General features: G+C 41.9%; 1 protein-coding gene across 3 annotated transcripts in view; it reads right to left on the bottom strand.

The window, feature by feature from the left end:
• Positions 1-16,318, bottom strand: part of FILIP1 (filamin A interacting protein 1) — a 602,420-nt gene that overhangs the window by 71,802 nt on the left and 514,300 nt on the right. The window lies entirely within an intron of this gene.

Genomic DNA, 16,318 nt, shown 5'->3' with positions numbered 1-16,318 from the left:
AAGATGATACCTATTAATTGCAATGTCTGTCCATAGTACTCTGTAGTATTGGACTCACATGTCATAGATCCGCCGGGAGGGTGTGTGCTTGTAGTCACACATTCATCAAAGCGACACTCCTGCTCTGTATCTGTGTCAACTGTTCTAGTGATCATGTTATAGGTGTTCATAATCTGCCAATTGTCAGGTCATGAATCCAGCCATATGTGTATAGATGATATGTAAGCTCCTACACAATGTTATGTCAACAAACCTGCGTCAACTTTACACTTTCTTAGCCTAAAACACCCATCCATTATGGTTTATTTGCTAGAAACATTTTCAGCTAGCCTGTAAAATGGCACGGGCAGACCTAAATTAACCACCACTGAGGTATGATCACTAATCCTGAAATTAGTATAAAATCACTGGGGCTTTTACTTTTGAGAATGAACATTTTGTAATAAAAATGCCTATGTCAGTTACACTATATAATTTCAAAACTTCCCTCTTTGAATTTGTATTATAATAACAGGAAGAGTCATACATAGGTGAGATGCACAGCACTCAATCCACCTGCTGTTAACAACTCTCAGGCACTTGAATCATGCCAGCACCTTCTAATTGCAAACCATATTGTCTGCTCTCTTGTGCCCTCTAACCTTTGGACCGTGGTATTAGGGCCTTTAGCAGTATGGGCCCAACTCTTCTCTACCCAAGACTAATCACATATGTATTTAGTTACTGAAAGATTTTCATATTGCCTTGCTCTTACTCAAAACTGGGTGCCATGGTGTTTACATATAACACTACAATATAAAAAAAGATTCTCCAGTACCGCATGCAGCTAACACTTGTTATCCATACCTCATAGAACAATTCAAAGAACAACTCACATTAACATTTTTGAAACCAAAGTGGACCTTGTGAAATTTATTAGAAAAGTAAATCTGGTGAAATAGGTTTTCCAAGCTTCACATAAACAGGGACAAAGATCCATTTTCTCTCAAGATGTAATATATATGCAACTAAAAAGGGGTTGCACAACAAGTTCATGAAAACCGAAACTATTACAAAATATTTTAATATCACAGATTTAGTCACCTTAGAAATTGGACTGAGGAAAATTCCAACTTCATTTCCACCCTGAAATCAGGCAGTGTAACTGACATCGTTTTCATGCTATTTTAAATGACATAGACACAATTACATTTTATAAATGTCATCAACATCTAAGTAAAGGAAAATTGCAAGCATAAGAGTGTTTGAATTCTGATTGTACTCATCATCAGGCAAGCAGAAAACTAGGGCAATGCCATTGCTATTCATTTTTATGAATATGATATAGAAGCTACCAAAAAAGTTAATGTTAAAATAAACCATGCGAAATGTGGACAAAAAAAATCATAGGTAGAATACACACAATTTTAGAAGGTAAAACATGCATGTATTTTCATAACAACTGCTAAATTAAGATAAATGTGAATATCTCAAAATGTATTGTCCAGCAACGCCTTTACTTCATCTACTACCTCCCTTAAGACCATTAGGAGGTACTTTCCCATGCTCTGGCCCCACCACATTAGGTATAGAGCTGATCATTGAAGAAATTTTACAATAGATAGACATACTCATTGGTCTGTTCATACAGAGCTTGCAGTCATTCATCAATAACACTAAACATCTAGCAAAACAGATTGATATACCATGGGTAGATTCAATATCTATTAACAACCACGGAAACTAGTGGATTGTTTATTTGCCATGATTCATCATGAATATGGTTTTACTGCACTCCACATCAATCTCTACACCTGATCTGCCATTGTGGGCACACCCAAATGCTATTAGATCTACCTAAATTTGTCATCATTATCAACTGTTTTCTGTATCAATCACATCTTTATCTTCTGAAGAGATTTATTGCTATTGTTTTGAGATGGCGCATGCCTGGAACAAAATCCTTTTCAATATAGGGACAAAATAATTTGCTGGGGACGCTATATGGATGACGTGCTCATGATCTACAATGGATCAGAGGAAGACTCTGAATATATAACAGCCTCCATTGTAATAATACATATAATGTGAGCATTTCTCTGAGCGTGAACAGAGAGTAAATTGTCTTATTTGATACAGAACTATTCAGCAACAATGATAAAATGGAATGTAGACTATATAGAAAACCATTGGAGTCTATCAACAACTCTAAATCTGGCCACCCCAGACACCAAATAAATCATATTTTGAAAAGCTTATTAAAACAAAGCAAATATGTAGTCATGATGAGGTCTATGAAAGTGAGCTAAATAATACCTTAGCACAGTTCAAGGAAAGAAGATATCCATCTAAAAGTCTTATAAAATTAATGGATCACTTTCATAAGGCAGAGGCAATAAAGCAACTCTTGAGCCCAAGTGATGCTTTCCATTATTCTGCGGCTTAGGGCCGTGGGTTGCTTAAAAATACTGTATGTTTACTACAAATGCAGATCAAAGTCTTGTACACAATTTAGGAATATGAAATCAGTGATTTCATGAACTTTAATCTAACTTATTCCATGTATATTATACATTGTGATCACCAGAAAATATATGTGGTCTATACAAAGAGTGCTCTGAAAGACCGCTGGAAGGAACACATCAGAGCCTTGACTAACAAGGATTGGAAGTATCATGTGTCACTACACTCTAGAATTCTCATCATGCCTGTAATTTGTTCAAGATGATATTAGTTGGCATTCAACACATTCTTACAAAGAGTGGCAACAGAGGACTGAAACTAAGGACAGCAGACACAAAAATGGTTCAACACCCTACAAACTAGAACTGGATACAGTCCACAAAGTTCATACTAGCCTAATTTGAAAAGGTTTTTGTATGCTCAGTATATTTGCTTTCCTAAATTCTCTGTGTTTTTGGAATTATACAGACAAGCCCTACACCTTTATAATGTGACTATGTATAGTTTTCCTTCTTAACATTACATTTGTTAATATGTCATTACATCTCAGTTTATACTTTCCTATCTGTTATCTTTTGACCTTGTGCTAAAAAAGGTGCACTAAACGTGTTTTCCCATTTCCTCAAAATGATGTAATGAGTGCTGCTTTTATATTACACTATATGTATGTGCATTAAATAGGAAAGGGATTGTGTTGGATCTATTCCGCCTATTTATTGACTGTGGTTTAATTCCTGTGAGCAGATCAATAAATGCTTTAGGTAATGTACAGGGATCAGCATGGTGTGGTGATTATTGATTTATGTTTTCTGTTTCAATTATATTTCATTTTTTTTGTTTTTTGTACATGGTTCTTATCTTTCAGCATTTGGGTAAAGGAATGTGGTAGTTCTTGGTTTAAGATGATGAGTTTTACATGAGGGGGAATGCTAGACACTAATGCCCAGATTTATACTCTGTTTGTGCTGAATTTGCATAATTTTTTAATGCTAATTCAGCTCAAATTTAACTCCATATTTAAATTTTGACGCTAGGCTAGTCTAATGCAAAATATTGGAGTTAAGGTCATTTTTTGGATACGTGAACCCACCTTGCGTCAATGAGATGCAGGGTGGGCATTCCCATCCAAAAAATGACTCCAAGGCCCTAGCGTCTTATTTATCCTCCCATGCAAAAAATGGTGCACAGGAGGGAGGCGGGCATAAATAATGGCACTAAGCCTCATTAGCACCATTATTTAACGCCTGGGTCAGGGCAGGCGTTAAGGGACCTTTGGAACCGTTTCCATGGTCAAACACCATGGAAAGAGCCTAAAGATGCCCTCCCGAGCCCCAGGAACACCCCCACCCACACCATAGGGACACCACAGGATGTGGGACCCCCATACCAGGTAGGTAGGGTAAGTAGAGGTAAGTATTTTTTTTTTCCAAAGTGCCATTGGGGGCCATGAAATGGGCCCCCCTACATGGCACCGGGTACAATGGCCATGCCGAGGGGACCCTTCTCCCCTGTGCTGGCTATTGGTGTGGTGGGCCTGACTCCTGTCTTTTATAAGACAGGAGTCATGTGGTATGGATGGTTTTGCGTCAAGAAATGATGCTAGGCTGGTTGGAGTCATTTGTTTTTCCTCTAACCAGCCTAACTTCATTTTTTGGTGCAAACCCCCTTCTCCCATACCGCCACCCCGACATGCCGAATGTCATTTTTTTTATGCTTGCCCACTCTATGCGCCAGATTGCGCCATTCCATTAATATGGCGTCCGGCTGGCATCCTGGAATGGCGCAAGCCGGCGCTATACCTTTTGACGCAAAGCTGAGCAAAAGCAGTTTTGCATCAAAAAGTATAAATATGGACCTAAAAGTTTTCTGAGACACAGTAGGCAAAGCGGAAGCATATAGGGCCTCATTCCAAGTTTGGCTGGCGGCGGGCGCCGCCAGCCAAATGGGAACTGCCACTTGGCCGCTCCGCGGTCAAAAGACCGCGAAGGCCATTCTAGCTTTCCCGCTGGCCCGGCGGGCGACCGCCAAAAGATCGCCCAGCGGGAAAGGCCCTGCAACAATGAAGCCGGCTCCGAATGGAGCCGGCGGAGTTGCAGGGGTGCGACGGGTGCAGTTGCACCCGTCGTGATTTTCACTGTCTGCAATGCAGACAGTGAAAATCCTTGTGGGGCCCTGTTAGGGGGCCCCTGCACTGCCCATGCCAGTGGCATGGGCAGTGCAGGGGCCCCCAGGGGCCCCACGACACCCGTTCCCGCCATCCTGTTTCTGGCGGTGAAAACCGCCAGAAACAGGCTGGCGGGAAGGGGGTCGGAATCCCCATGGCGGCGCTGCAAGCAGCGCCGCCATGGAGGATTCCCCCAGCCGGGGGAAATCCGGCGGAAAACCGCCGGACCCGGCTGGGCGACCGCGGCTTCAAAGCCGCGGTCGGAATACTGAATGAGGCACCGCCAGCCTGTTGGCGGTGCTTCAGCCGGCCTCCACCCTGGCGGTCATAGACCGCCAGGGTCGGAATGAGGCCCATAGTCTTCAGGGCAAAAGAATACAGTAGGAAAAATAGCTATAGAAAAAGACAAAAAATCTGTGACAAAGAAAGGCAGAGTTCTTGAAAGACACACTGTCTAATTTCCCCCACTCCACGTGTTTTTCAGGAGAGCTTTCCTGATCTGTGTCATATAATGAACTAATATGCTTCTCCTTTAGCCCACAAGCTCTTGCATGGCTTACTTGTTCATTGCCAAAGTAGGGTTTGATTCTTGTGAGCACCAACATCTATCTTTTTCTATAAAAACACATTTTCTCAAGTAAAACTATATGTTGTCCGTAATTCTCCATATATCTCAGATAACCTTCAACTTATGAACGCTTTGGAGCATCTTGTACTACTGGATTTACTAACATTTTTTGTAGACGTACTATATGAATCTATTGCATTTGAAGTACTATTTTGAGGGTCTTCATTCTCCAGATGACCACTTTTGGCCCCCCATGTTCTGAGTGAAATTTCAAACCCATATATCCAATATTATACAAGCATGCATTCACTCAGAGTTTGTCAATAATGCAGAGGATGACATGTAAAATAACTGAAAATGACACACATTCCCCTTTGGGTCATTATAGACCCTGAGTCGCTGCATTGTCTTCAACAGAGCTCTCAACATTCTAATGTTCTAATAGGAATTTAAACCTTTTGCTAGATATTACCAACTCGGTTTTATAATCTCTGTTCCATTACAGAGAATGGCCACTGACGATGAGTAAAATAAATACCTTGTGCAAAATGCCTGCCACATTGAAATATGAGATGCAAACATATGTCTGCCAGTATTTATAGTGGGTTTGTGCCCCCTTTTGAAAGTTCTTGCCAATCTTCAGCCACTGTTATTTATTAGCTTATTTCTAAATATGGTTTATGTTTGAATGCACAGACTTGGACCTATATCCTACTAAGTACCTTTCTTCTGGGTATTTTCTCCGCATTGCCACATTTCTGTCACTTTTTGGTCCTCTTACTTTACACCTTTAAATTGTGTCCTGACTTTCATCAAAACCTGTATGATAATCCTACAAGTCACCAATATGTACTTTTGGTATGGTAGATCTCTAAAAGCTTAACAACAACAATACTAACAATAAAAGCTGTGATAGTTCTTTCTGTATAGAGTGTTTATTGGGATTTTGCTCATTTGCTATGCCCTTCTTCTATTGAACCTTTTATAGAATAACACATGTGAAACTTTTATGATACTGATACATTACACTCATGTATGTATGTAGTTTGAGCCTTGATTATTACTCTGTATTTCACTGTTTTCCTTTTGGTATTTGTACTGCTTCAGGCTTGATAAAGCAGCTTCTTGCTATGAAAAACATGTTGGCTGTATTTTTCCTGATTGACTATTTTCTGTGAAATCATGCTATTGTTCCCTTAAATTAGCTTACATGCATATATATTGTTTTAAATGAAAAACGTTCGCAATTTGTCTATATTATATTTGCACCAAAACGGAGTTCAATAAAAAACTGTTGACTATAGTCTATGTGAAAACTCAAGACAGATAATAAAATATCTTCTCGATACTTAACTGTTATGCATACTTTTCTTGATATTAAGACTCCACTGTCTTTTAAAAAAATCCAACAGGGAAGGTTACTGGTGTCTTGTAAAAGCACCTTAGTGATGGATGGAAAAACTCTCATATTTCCTCCCCACTTTACTCATAAGGACCAGAAAGTTGACTACCAAAATTCTGTGCTCCTAAATATTTAAACTGAAATCTACAATGTAGAAAAAAAGTGAAATTATATATAAAAGTATTAGATGGAATACATACCAGCCCATTGTTATTTTGCACCTCATGCCACCTCAGTTTGAACTGAGCCATATGCAAATTAATATTGATCCTGCATCAGTAGGAACAGTCCAGTCCGAAATGAAAGGCCAGGTCCTCCCTGAACCAAAACACAAGCAGTCCAGGACTGTTTTCATCCTTATGTAGGCCAATTGGCCAAATATAGCTTTTCACCAATGGCATAGTGTGCATGGGACCCATGTCTGAGAATACCCATCCCACTGAGGGCTTCACACGGAACTATACGAAAAAGTGATGGATGCAATGATTGAAATAATCTCAGTCATTAATAAGAACTCGGGCCTGCACACCAGACTGTCATTATTTTGCACACCATGCCTCCTCAGTTTGGACCCAGCCATACCCAAATCAGTCCCAATCCTGCTCCAATGGGAGCCGTCTACCCCATACTGTCAGGCCAGGTCCTTCCTGAACCAGAACACAGGCAACCCAGGGCCAGTTTCAACTTTATTAGAGCTGATGAGCCAGGCATAGCTTGGTTTCAGTGACACAGTGTATACGGAACCCATGTCTGGGCATACCCATCCCATTAAGGGAGTTACACTGAATTATACAAAGAGGTGATGGATGGAATGCTTGAATTAATCTCATCCACTGGTAATAATTCAGGCCACATCCCAGACCATTGTTATTTGCACACAATGCCACCTCAGTTTGGACCCAGCTATATGCAAATAAGTCTTGACAATGTTCTAACAGGAACAATCAAGTCCGATGTGCTGGCCAGGTCCTCCCTGAACTGGAACACAAGCAACCCAGGACTGGTTTCGCCCTTATTAGGGATCACCACCCAGGTACAGCTTAGTTTCAGTGGCCCAGTGTTTAAGGGACCTATGTCTATACCTATCAGGCCATTTTGGGATGTCCCACTGAATTATACAAAAAAGTGATGGGTGGGGTGCTTGAATGAAATCAGCCACTGGTAATAACGCAAGGTTACATCCTAGTCCATTAATCTTTTGCACACCATGCCACCTCAATTTGGACCCAGCCATATACAAATCAGTCCTGACCTTGCTCCATTGGGAAAAGCCCAACCCAAACTGCCAGACTAGATCCTTCCTAAACCAGAACACAAGCAACTCAGATCCAGTTTCAGCCTTATTAGGGCTCATCAGCCAAGTATACCTTGGTTCCAGAGGAACAGTCCATTCTGAAGTGCCAAGCCAGGTTCTCTCTGAACCAGAACACAAGCAACCCGTGACTGTATGCACCCTTATTAGGGCTCATCAACCAGGTATAGCTTGGTTCTAGTGTGCACAGGACCCATGTCTGGACATACCCGTCTCACTTAGGGCTTCACACTGAACTATACAAAAAAGTGATGGATTGACATAATCTCAACCACTGATAACAACCTGGACTTGCATCCCAGTCCATTGTGATTTTGTACACCATGCCTCCTCAGTTTGGACCTCGTCATATAAATTTCAGTCCTAACCCTGCTCCAAAGGGAACAGTCCCGCCTGACCTGACAGGCCTTGTTCTTCCTGAATCATGACACAAGCAACACAGGACTGATTTCATTCTTATAAGGGCTCACCTGCCAATTATAGCTTTGTTCCAGTGGCACAGTGTGCACAGGACCTACTTCTGGGAATACCCGTCTCACCTAAGGAGTCACACTGAACTCTACATAAAGGTGATAGATGGAATCCTTGAATTCATCTCAAACACGCACCCCAGTCCATTGTTATTTTGCACCCCAACCCCATGCCACCTCAGTTTGAACCCAGCCATATGCAAATCAGTTTGGAACCTGCTCCAATGGGAACAGTCCTTCCTGAACTGACAGCCAGGCCATCCTTGAACTGGAATACAAGCAACCCAGGACCCCTTTCACCCTCATTAGGGCTCATCAGTCAGGTATAGCTTGGTTCCCGTGGCACAGTGTTTACAGGACCCCTGTCTGGACATACCTGTCACACTGAACTATACAAAAAAGTGATGGATGGAATGCTTGAAATAATCTCAGCCACTGATATTAACTTTGACCTGCATCCCAGTCCATTATTATTTTGTACACCATGCCTCCTTAGTTTGGACTCAGCCATATGAGTATCAGTCCTGACTCCGCCCCAATGGGAACAGCCCAGCCTGAACTGTCAGTCCATGTTCTCCCTGAGCCGTAACACAAGCAACAAGTGTTACTTTAAGACTTGGAGCAAAGGCCCAAGGGAGGGTAAAACTGAAGCAGTTGTGACAATGAGGGGCATACTTACAAGAAAGTGATGCATCAGCTATGATGTGCCACTTTTCCTGTGCCATCCTGCACACCCCTTAATGTCACCATGGTAGGGCCATATCTACAAAACAGCGTACCATGGCACACATTAGCACAATAGCATCAAAATTGTTAATGCTATTTTGGCCCATTGGTCAACTAGTGTCAAAAACTTTGGCACTAGTCCAGCAATGCATGGTGAGGCCCATTTGGAACAAGAGGGGTGCCACTTTAACGCCTGCCTTGGGCAGGCATTGAAAATAAGAGGAAAAATTGTGCAGTGAAATCTTGTAAATTTCACTGTGCCATTTTTTGGGGCCTGCCTGCAGGGGCCTGGCGCAGGCATAATGTGACACAAAGGGTTAAAAAGTGGCGCAAAGCTTGCATCATGCCACTCTGTAAATCGAGTGCGGGGAAAAGGCCTCCTTGATGCCACCTTACCTTTAAACAAAAATGAGGTTAGGATGGGACAAGGAGGCGCTATGGGCTTGTGAATATGCCCTTTAGTTTGGCCTCAGAGAGATGGCGCAAGAGGGTATGTGGCAAAATAATAGCCCTATTTTTAGCAAGGGGCAGAGGAGGTAGACCATTCTGCAAGACAGTAGCTACCTTTACTGAAGTTGGTGCAGCAGAACTAGGGCCCAGGGTACTGAGGGGACCACTACATCACAATTCTGACTCTCACACTTTCAAAAAGGAGCATCGGGTCTTATTTTTCTTTCTAATATTAGGGTTGAGGGCACAGTGCAGAAAAAAGTGGGACAACATGTGGGAGCTCATTTGTTTCCTCGAAAGGGACAGAGACAGAGCCTGTTTCAAGACTGGAATGATGGTCAGGCATGGTAGGCAAGGGGTTAAAGAGTCAGAGGTGGTAGCCTGCCACACAGGGCCTAAGTTATCATTAGTGCTGCAGGTGCAGTGGTATTGGAGCACATGTGTATGAGGGGTTCACAAACCCCTAATTATCGGGAGTAGTTTTTGTGGGTCAGTTACTGGTTTTGTTTGATGCATTTGCAGTTTCATAAGTCTCACATTCAGTGTGGGTTATGAACTTCAGAAAAGGTATCCTTGAAATGATCTCATAAGAACCCCCTCGTCCCCCTATGCTCAGCCCTGTCCCTCCCACAATCCTTGCCATAAAGTTTTAGAGGGGACAGTCGCCACTTGCGGCATGGAAAAGGGGTGGGCGGCACGTGGTGGGTGGGGAGAGGAAATTTATATAAAAAATAAAACGTACCTGAATCGTGCCGCATCGCCGCACACCAGTCTTCTTGCTCTACTGCAGGCTCCCAGCCTGCCCTGCTGCCAATCCGAACGCTGCTTTCATGCTACTGGCAGCATGAAGGCAGCTTTCTGATTGGCCGGAGTGCCCTGGCTTGAAGCTCTCAGGCAGAGTGGGAGCCTGTGGCTGCTCTCTACAGCCCGGCACACAGGCACGCCGAGGGGAGTACTTTGCACTTTCCCTCCGTGCTCGTCAGCACCATAGCCCCACCCCTTTAAAATAAAATGATAATAAAAATAGTTTATTATTGGTATATTTTTAAAGTTTTGCATCTACTGCTGCTGGCGGGGGTCGAAGCCGCTGGAGGGGGGCCTGGTTTCATAATATTTGGCTTAGGGGGGCTCGGAGCAAAAAGTTTGTCATCGTAGGCTGAATGAAACTTTTTCAAGCTTTAGTTTTAGTCCGAGGTGACCTTCAGTCCTCAAAGCACTTTTAGCTATTCGCAGTCAAACTACCTTCACAATGCTTTTGCAAAGGCCATTGCTTACAGATTTGATGGATCCTGAAAAACACTGTGAGCATTTATAAAATAAATGAAGATAGTAATACACTATTTTAATTTAATTTTGGAACTATACGTTAATCACATCAGGCTTCCTACAGCATCAGAAGTAGCCTTTCCTAACTGGATAAACTTAAATCTGGCATACCAAAGCCTTCTTCCATACGTGGTAAACATATTTTCCCTGTGAACACAAGACTGTGGCCTCGATTTACAAAAGTTCCCAACGAAAATTTCCCAATCGATTCTCGGAGTACTTTTTAATTTTCTGCCAAATCCACATTTTTCCAACTGCCAAATCCACATTTTTCCAAGATTACTCAATTGCGTCTGTTACCATAAATGGAACTGCAGCTTTGTTTACAATTCTGAATGAGAAACTGAAGCGTGATTATACATTTCCGTATTATTCATATACAAGTGTAGAAATGTATAACAATAAAACCCTTCCCATTAATTTAGAAGTGTTTCTCCCCCCCCCCCTTCGAACCTGGCTGCAAATTGTTGGTAAAAACTCGCCAACTTGTAGGTACTAATTAGACTTTTTTTGCAGGCGCTTCCGCCTAGAAAAGTCAACAAGTTTTCCCCTAACCTGGAATTTGCTTATGTAGAAATGCAAATCCTATTTGCAAGGTTAAATGTTTGACGTCGGAATATGACACGAACGTTCCAATTTCTTTTTCCGCACCTGAGTTGCACCACAACTTCCAAGAAGCGGGGCTTTAATGAAAACCTTTCAAACACATTCCGTGTGACCCCTCACTCCGTTCATTGCTCTCAATTTTAAAACTTTCCCTCCACCTGCATTTAACAGTTCATATGTCCTGGCCACACATTACAACATGTCCAATTGTTTTCTCCATTTCCGCATTTTATTTTTATGTTTAAGGTACATATCTTTTTCTGAAAGCTAATTTCCTTCATGCGGGCGCTACACTAATCTTCTCATTAAGAGGCCCGGAAAATGCTTAAATGTGAGGTATTTCACACCTTCCTTTTTTTAGAGTAATTCAGTAGTTCCGCATTATTAAAATGCAATAAATTACTACAGATTTACTACAAATTTAGCACAAACCTCTAAATGAAGGCCCAACTATAATGAGAAGATGAGAGGTTAGGGTTACCATGAACAAAAGATATACCCCAAAAATGTATTTTATTATAAGAACCACTTGTTTGCTTTATCCTGTACACCACCTGCAGTGAAAGCACCTGTAAGATCGCCTTTGTAACACAAAATATAACGCTTATCAGATCATAGTTTAGTGACTGACATCCTGACCCAATAGCTGAATATACACTAAAAGTTGATGGCTGGCCTCATGTGACCCACCAGAGCCAGACATTTTTCAGCTTGCCAATTAAGAGTGAAATCAGTTGAATGTTAGGCATGGAGTAATTAAACCAACTTAAGAAATGCAGACTGAGAGGAAAATTGAACAACTGTAGACCTAGTGGGTCCAATCATTGCTACCAAGTTCATTTTCAGCATAAACTCATATAATTGAAAACCAATTGTGAAATGCAGAGGCCTTGGCACTTGTCACATTACTAAAATGTTAAATTTCATTTCACTGATAAATATGTTACTTTTGGCAGATTACAGTCAAAATACTCTTCTTGCTTATACTTTCGAGTATATTTATCAGTAATTTTGATGAGATATGGGTATGTCTGATTGGCGAGCAGATTTATATTGCTGTTATAAACAGGTGTTTTATGGACGTACTTACAATGGTAGAATTCGTTTTCCTTGTCTTGTAAAATATCATAAAGCCTTGTTTAGAGACTCTCTTTGCATAATTCGATATGAATATTCAAAAGCACAAGACAACTGGAAGAAGTTTCAATATATCCAACTCTTTTGCTTTAGATAAACACCAAAATAGACCAATTCCACCAACTGTTACATTAACATATTTACTAATAAGACAGCTCTTAATTGATATGCATGATCAATATCTACATTCAAATGATTCCATTTGGTATAAAATCATTCAGTAAATGAATAAAACATCTGCAGTAGAAATCTGGATTTCAGCAGGAATTATTTAAATGACATATGTATAGTCTAAAAAATTCCATATAGTCCTTCGGATTTAAAACTTAAGTTGGATCCTGAAGAATACAAACACTATTGTGTATTGTTCTTAGAAATGACGATAAAAAAGTTATCAAGTAATATGGCTTTTCTTTGTAATTTATATGCATTAATCAAATCAAAATGGTTAAAAGGTTCCAAAGAAACATGCTTAGATATTTTTAAAGATGAATACTGTATTTAGTAAAAAAAAGGATTCAGGATCAAAAATATTTCAGAATAGCCATGGTCATACATGTGTTTAAAATTAAATTATATTTGGATTTGACTTTCCATTCAAAACAAAATTAATTCTTAAGACCTGTTGTAACTCCTTAGAAATTAAGAAACATACATTATTGGCTTCAGAACAATGCTTGGCCTGCAGGTCTTCTGAAGGGATATTTGGACATATGTTTTGAGAATGTGCCTGGTACATCTCAAAGTAGGATTCAGAGTAAGAGTTACAAGCAGCAATGTGTTCCTTTGGCTAACCAGTGCTAAAGTGCATGTGTTCCCTCCTTAAACCATTGTAATATTGACTTGTTCCCCAATTGTCATATTTAATTTGCTTATAAGTCCCAATATATGCAATATATGTGCCCGGGCATGTAAATTATATGCTATTAGTAAGCCTGCAACACTGATTGTGCTACCCACTTAACTAGCCCTTTAAACATATCTCAGGCTAGCCATTGCAGAGACTGTGTGCAGTTTAAACTGCCATTTTGACCTTGCAAAATAAAACTTTTGCCAAGCCCAAGCATTCCTCTTTAATACATGTTAACCTTAGAGTATGCCCTAGATAGCCCAGAGGACAGAGTGCAATGTATTCAAAGACCTTGACATGTACGTTTTAGTTTTACATGTCCTGGTAGATCTCTTACATGTGTTTTTCACTATTGCATGGCCTGTCTTTCCCATTGGATAACACTGGATTTGCCTTATTGCAACTTATGAGTGTAGCTTGCTTCCAAATAGGAAGAGCTGGCCCCTTCATGTTTGGTGTCTCTGGAATCAAAATTTAAAATCCTAGCTTATGTTGAACTTGACTTTTAAATTGCAATTCTGAAAATGCCACTTTTAGAAAGTTAAAAGAACAGATGCTGGACGGAATGCTGAACAATGCAAACATTCCCAACCAGTCACCCAGATCTTTGTTTAATCAATTGTTTTGTTTGCCCACCAGCCAATCCAGTTTGGACCCAGTCATATGCAAATCATTTTTGACCCTGCTCCCCATGGGAACAGTCCACCCTGAACTGCCAAGCCAAGTCCTCTCTGGACCGGAAACATGCATCCTGGGACCGGTGTTAGGGTATCACCTCTCATCAGGCAGGCTAGATTGAATCCAGCGGCACAGTGAGTACAGGACCCACATCTGGGAATACCGTCCCACTTAGAGTGACAAAAGCAAAAAGAACAGATGATGGATGGAATGCTCTACAATGCAAACATTCACACCCAGTCACAAATATCTGGGTTTAATCCATCGTTTTTTTGCCCACCATGCCACCCCAGTTTGGACCCAGCCATATGCAAATCAGTTTTGACCCTTCTCCCTATGGGAATAGTCGAGCCCGAACTTCCAGCCAGGTCCTCCCTGGACTGGAAACAAGCATCCTGGGACTGGTTTTAGGTTACCACCCCTCACCAACCAGGCTAGCTTGAATCTAGTGGGGCAGTGAGCATGGGACCCACGTCTGGGCATACTTAGGGCAACAATAAAAGAACAAATGATGGATGGAGTGCTGAACAATGCAAACACTCACCCCCAGTCACAAAGATCTGGGTTTAATCCATTGTTTTTGGCAGTTCAGGCTGGACCATGGTGGACAAAAAACGATGGATTAAACTCAGATCTATGTGACTGGGGGCAAATATTTGAATTGTTCAGCATTCCGTCCATCATTTGTTCTTTTTACTTTGGAAAGTTGTCATTTTTATGCCGTTGCCATTTGGTGCCTGCAGTCTGCCTCTGGTCACATGCCTGGGTGTAGCTGGCAGTTGGGCTTATATTCCTCCTAGACAGACACACAGTGGGAGCTTAGGTGTGACTTAAGTGGTTTCCTGGGCAGGATGGGAGCGAGGAGCAGGACACAGCCTCACTTATTCCTGAATAGGCTGTGTTGTGTCCACACACAAAGGGCTTAACAACCCTGTATTGTCACTCCAACCAGCTTGAAGCCAGGGCAGGGCAGGAAGGAGATTCCTTGCACTTCAAAGCCACTGTATAGAAGGTTCTCACACCTTTCAAAACCAGGGCAACAATGTATAAATACTGGGCCTAAGACACTACCACTTCAGTACACTTCTGGGCTTGTGGATACTCTGCAAGGAAGAAGGACTGCTCTGATGCTGAAGGCCTGCCACTCTGCTGGACTGATGTTTTTCTGGATCCCTGCTTTGCTGACCTGTGCCTGCTGCCCTCTTGCCTGAGAGTGAGAAGGACTGGACCTGTATCTCTCCACCTCAGATCCTAGAGTGACTCCAAGGGCTAGTTGACTGGCATTCTGGTCTGAAGCCTCAGAGACATAAAGGCCCGTATTTATACTTTTTTTGCGCTGCATTTGCGTCGTTTTTTTAAGCAAAAACGGTGCAAACTTGCAAAATGCCATTGTATTTTGTAGGTTTGCGCCGTTTTGCGTCAAAAAGCGGCGCAAATGCGGCGCTAAAAAAAGTATAAATACGGGCCAAAATACTTCCAACCATTCTGCTTCTGGATCTGGACTCGGCCATCTGTGAGTCTGTCCTACCAAGTGGTGCCACCTCAGTCCTGGACCTAGGAAGTGGACCTGAGGTATTTGCTGCAGCCGATCCAATACATCCTCTGCTGTGGTGGCAGAACAGAAGCATCACCACTGTTGCATAAATCAGAACTGGTGCATCCTCTACTCCATAGGTCGAAACCAATACAACAGACACACAATGCAGCAACCTGAGACCAGCTTATCACCCTCAGAACAACAACTGCATGATGTTTTGCCCGACGCAGGGTCCTTGCATACCTCATCGACAGTGGCCTCCACAACGATGTGAACCTACACATTGCCGGCACTATGTGGATCGGAACCAATGCATTGTCTCGGCTGTGCCATACAGGGCTTGGCATCACAAACCCTGTGGACAGGATCCATGATGCTGATGCACCAGGATCTCAACCCAGAGTCTCACCGCATCTTGGGACCAATGCATCTCCCAGCTACATAATGCATATGTGTTTCGGACTCATGGAACGCTCCCCAACCAGGACTTAATGTACTTTGGTTCAGCTGGCCTAACTGGGTCCCTGTAGCCGTCCCGCACTCCATTGCGGTTGACCTGAACTTTTGACTTTGTCCCGGCCCAGTGCAACAAGATATCCCTAGTTGGCACTTCTTGCTTCTAAGCACTGTTTTATAGTTTATTCTTTAAA

This window comes from Pleurodeles waltl, chromosome 5, assembly GCF_031143425.1.
Source record: "Pleurodeles waltl isolate 20211129_DDA chromosome 5, aPleWal1.hap1.20221129, whole genome shotgun sequence".
Taxonomy (NCBI): Eukaryota; Metazoa; Chordata; class Amphibia; order Caudata; family Salamandridae; genus Pleurodeles; species Pleurodeles waltl.
Note: the sequence above shows the minus strand (reverse complement) of the source record. Positions and strands in the feature narration are given on the sequence as shown.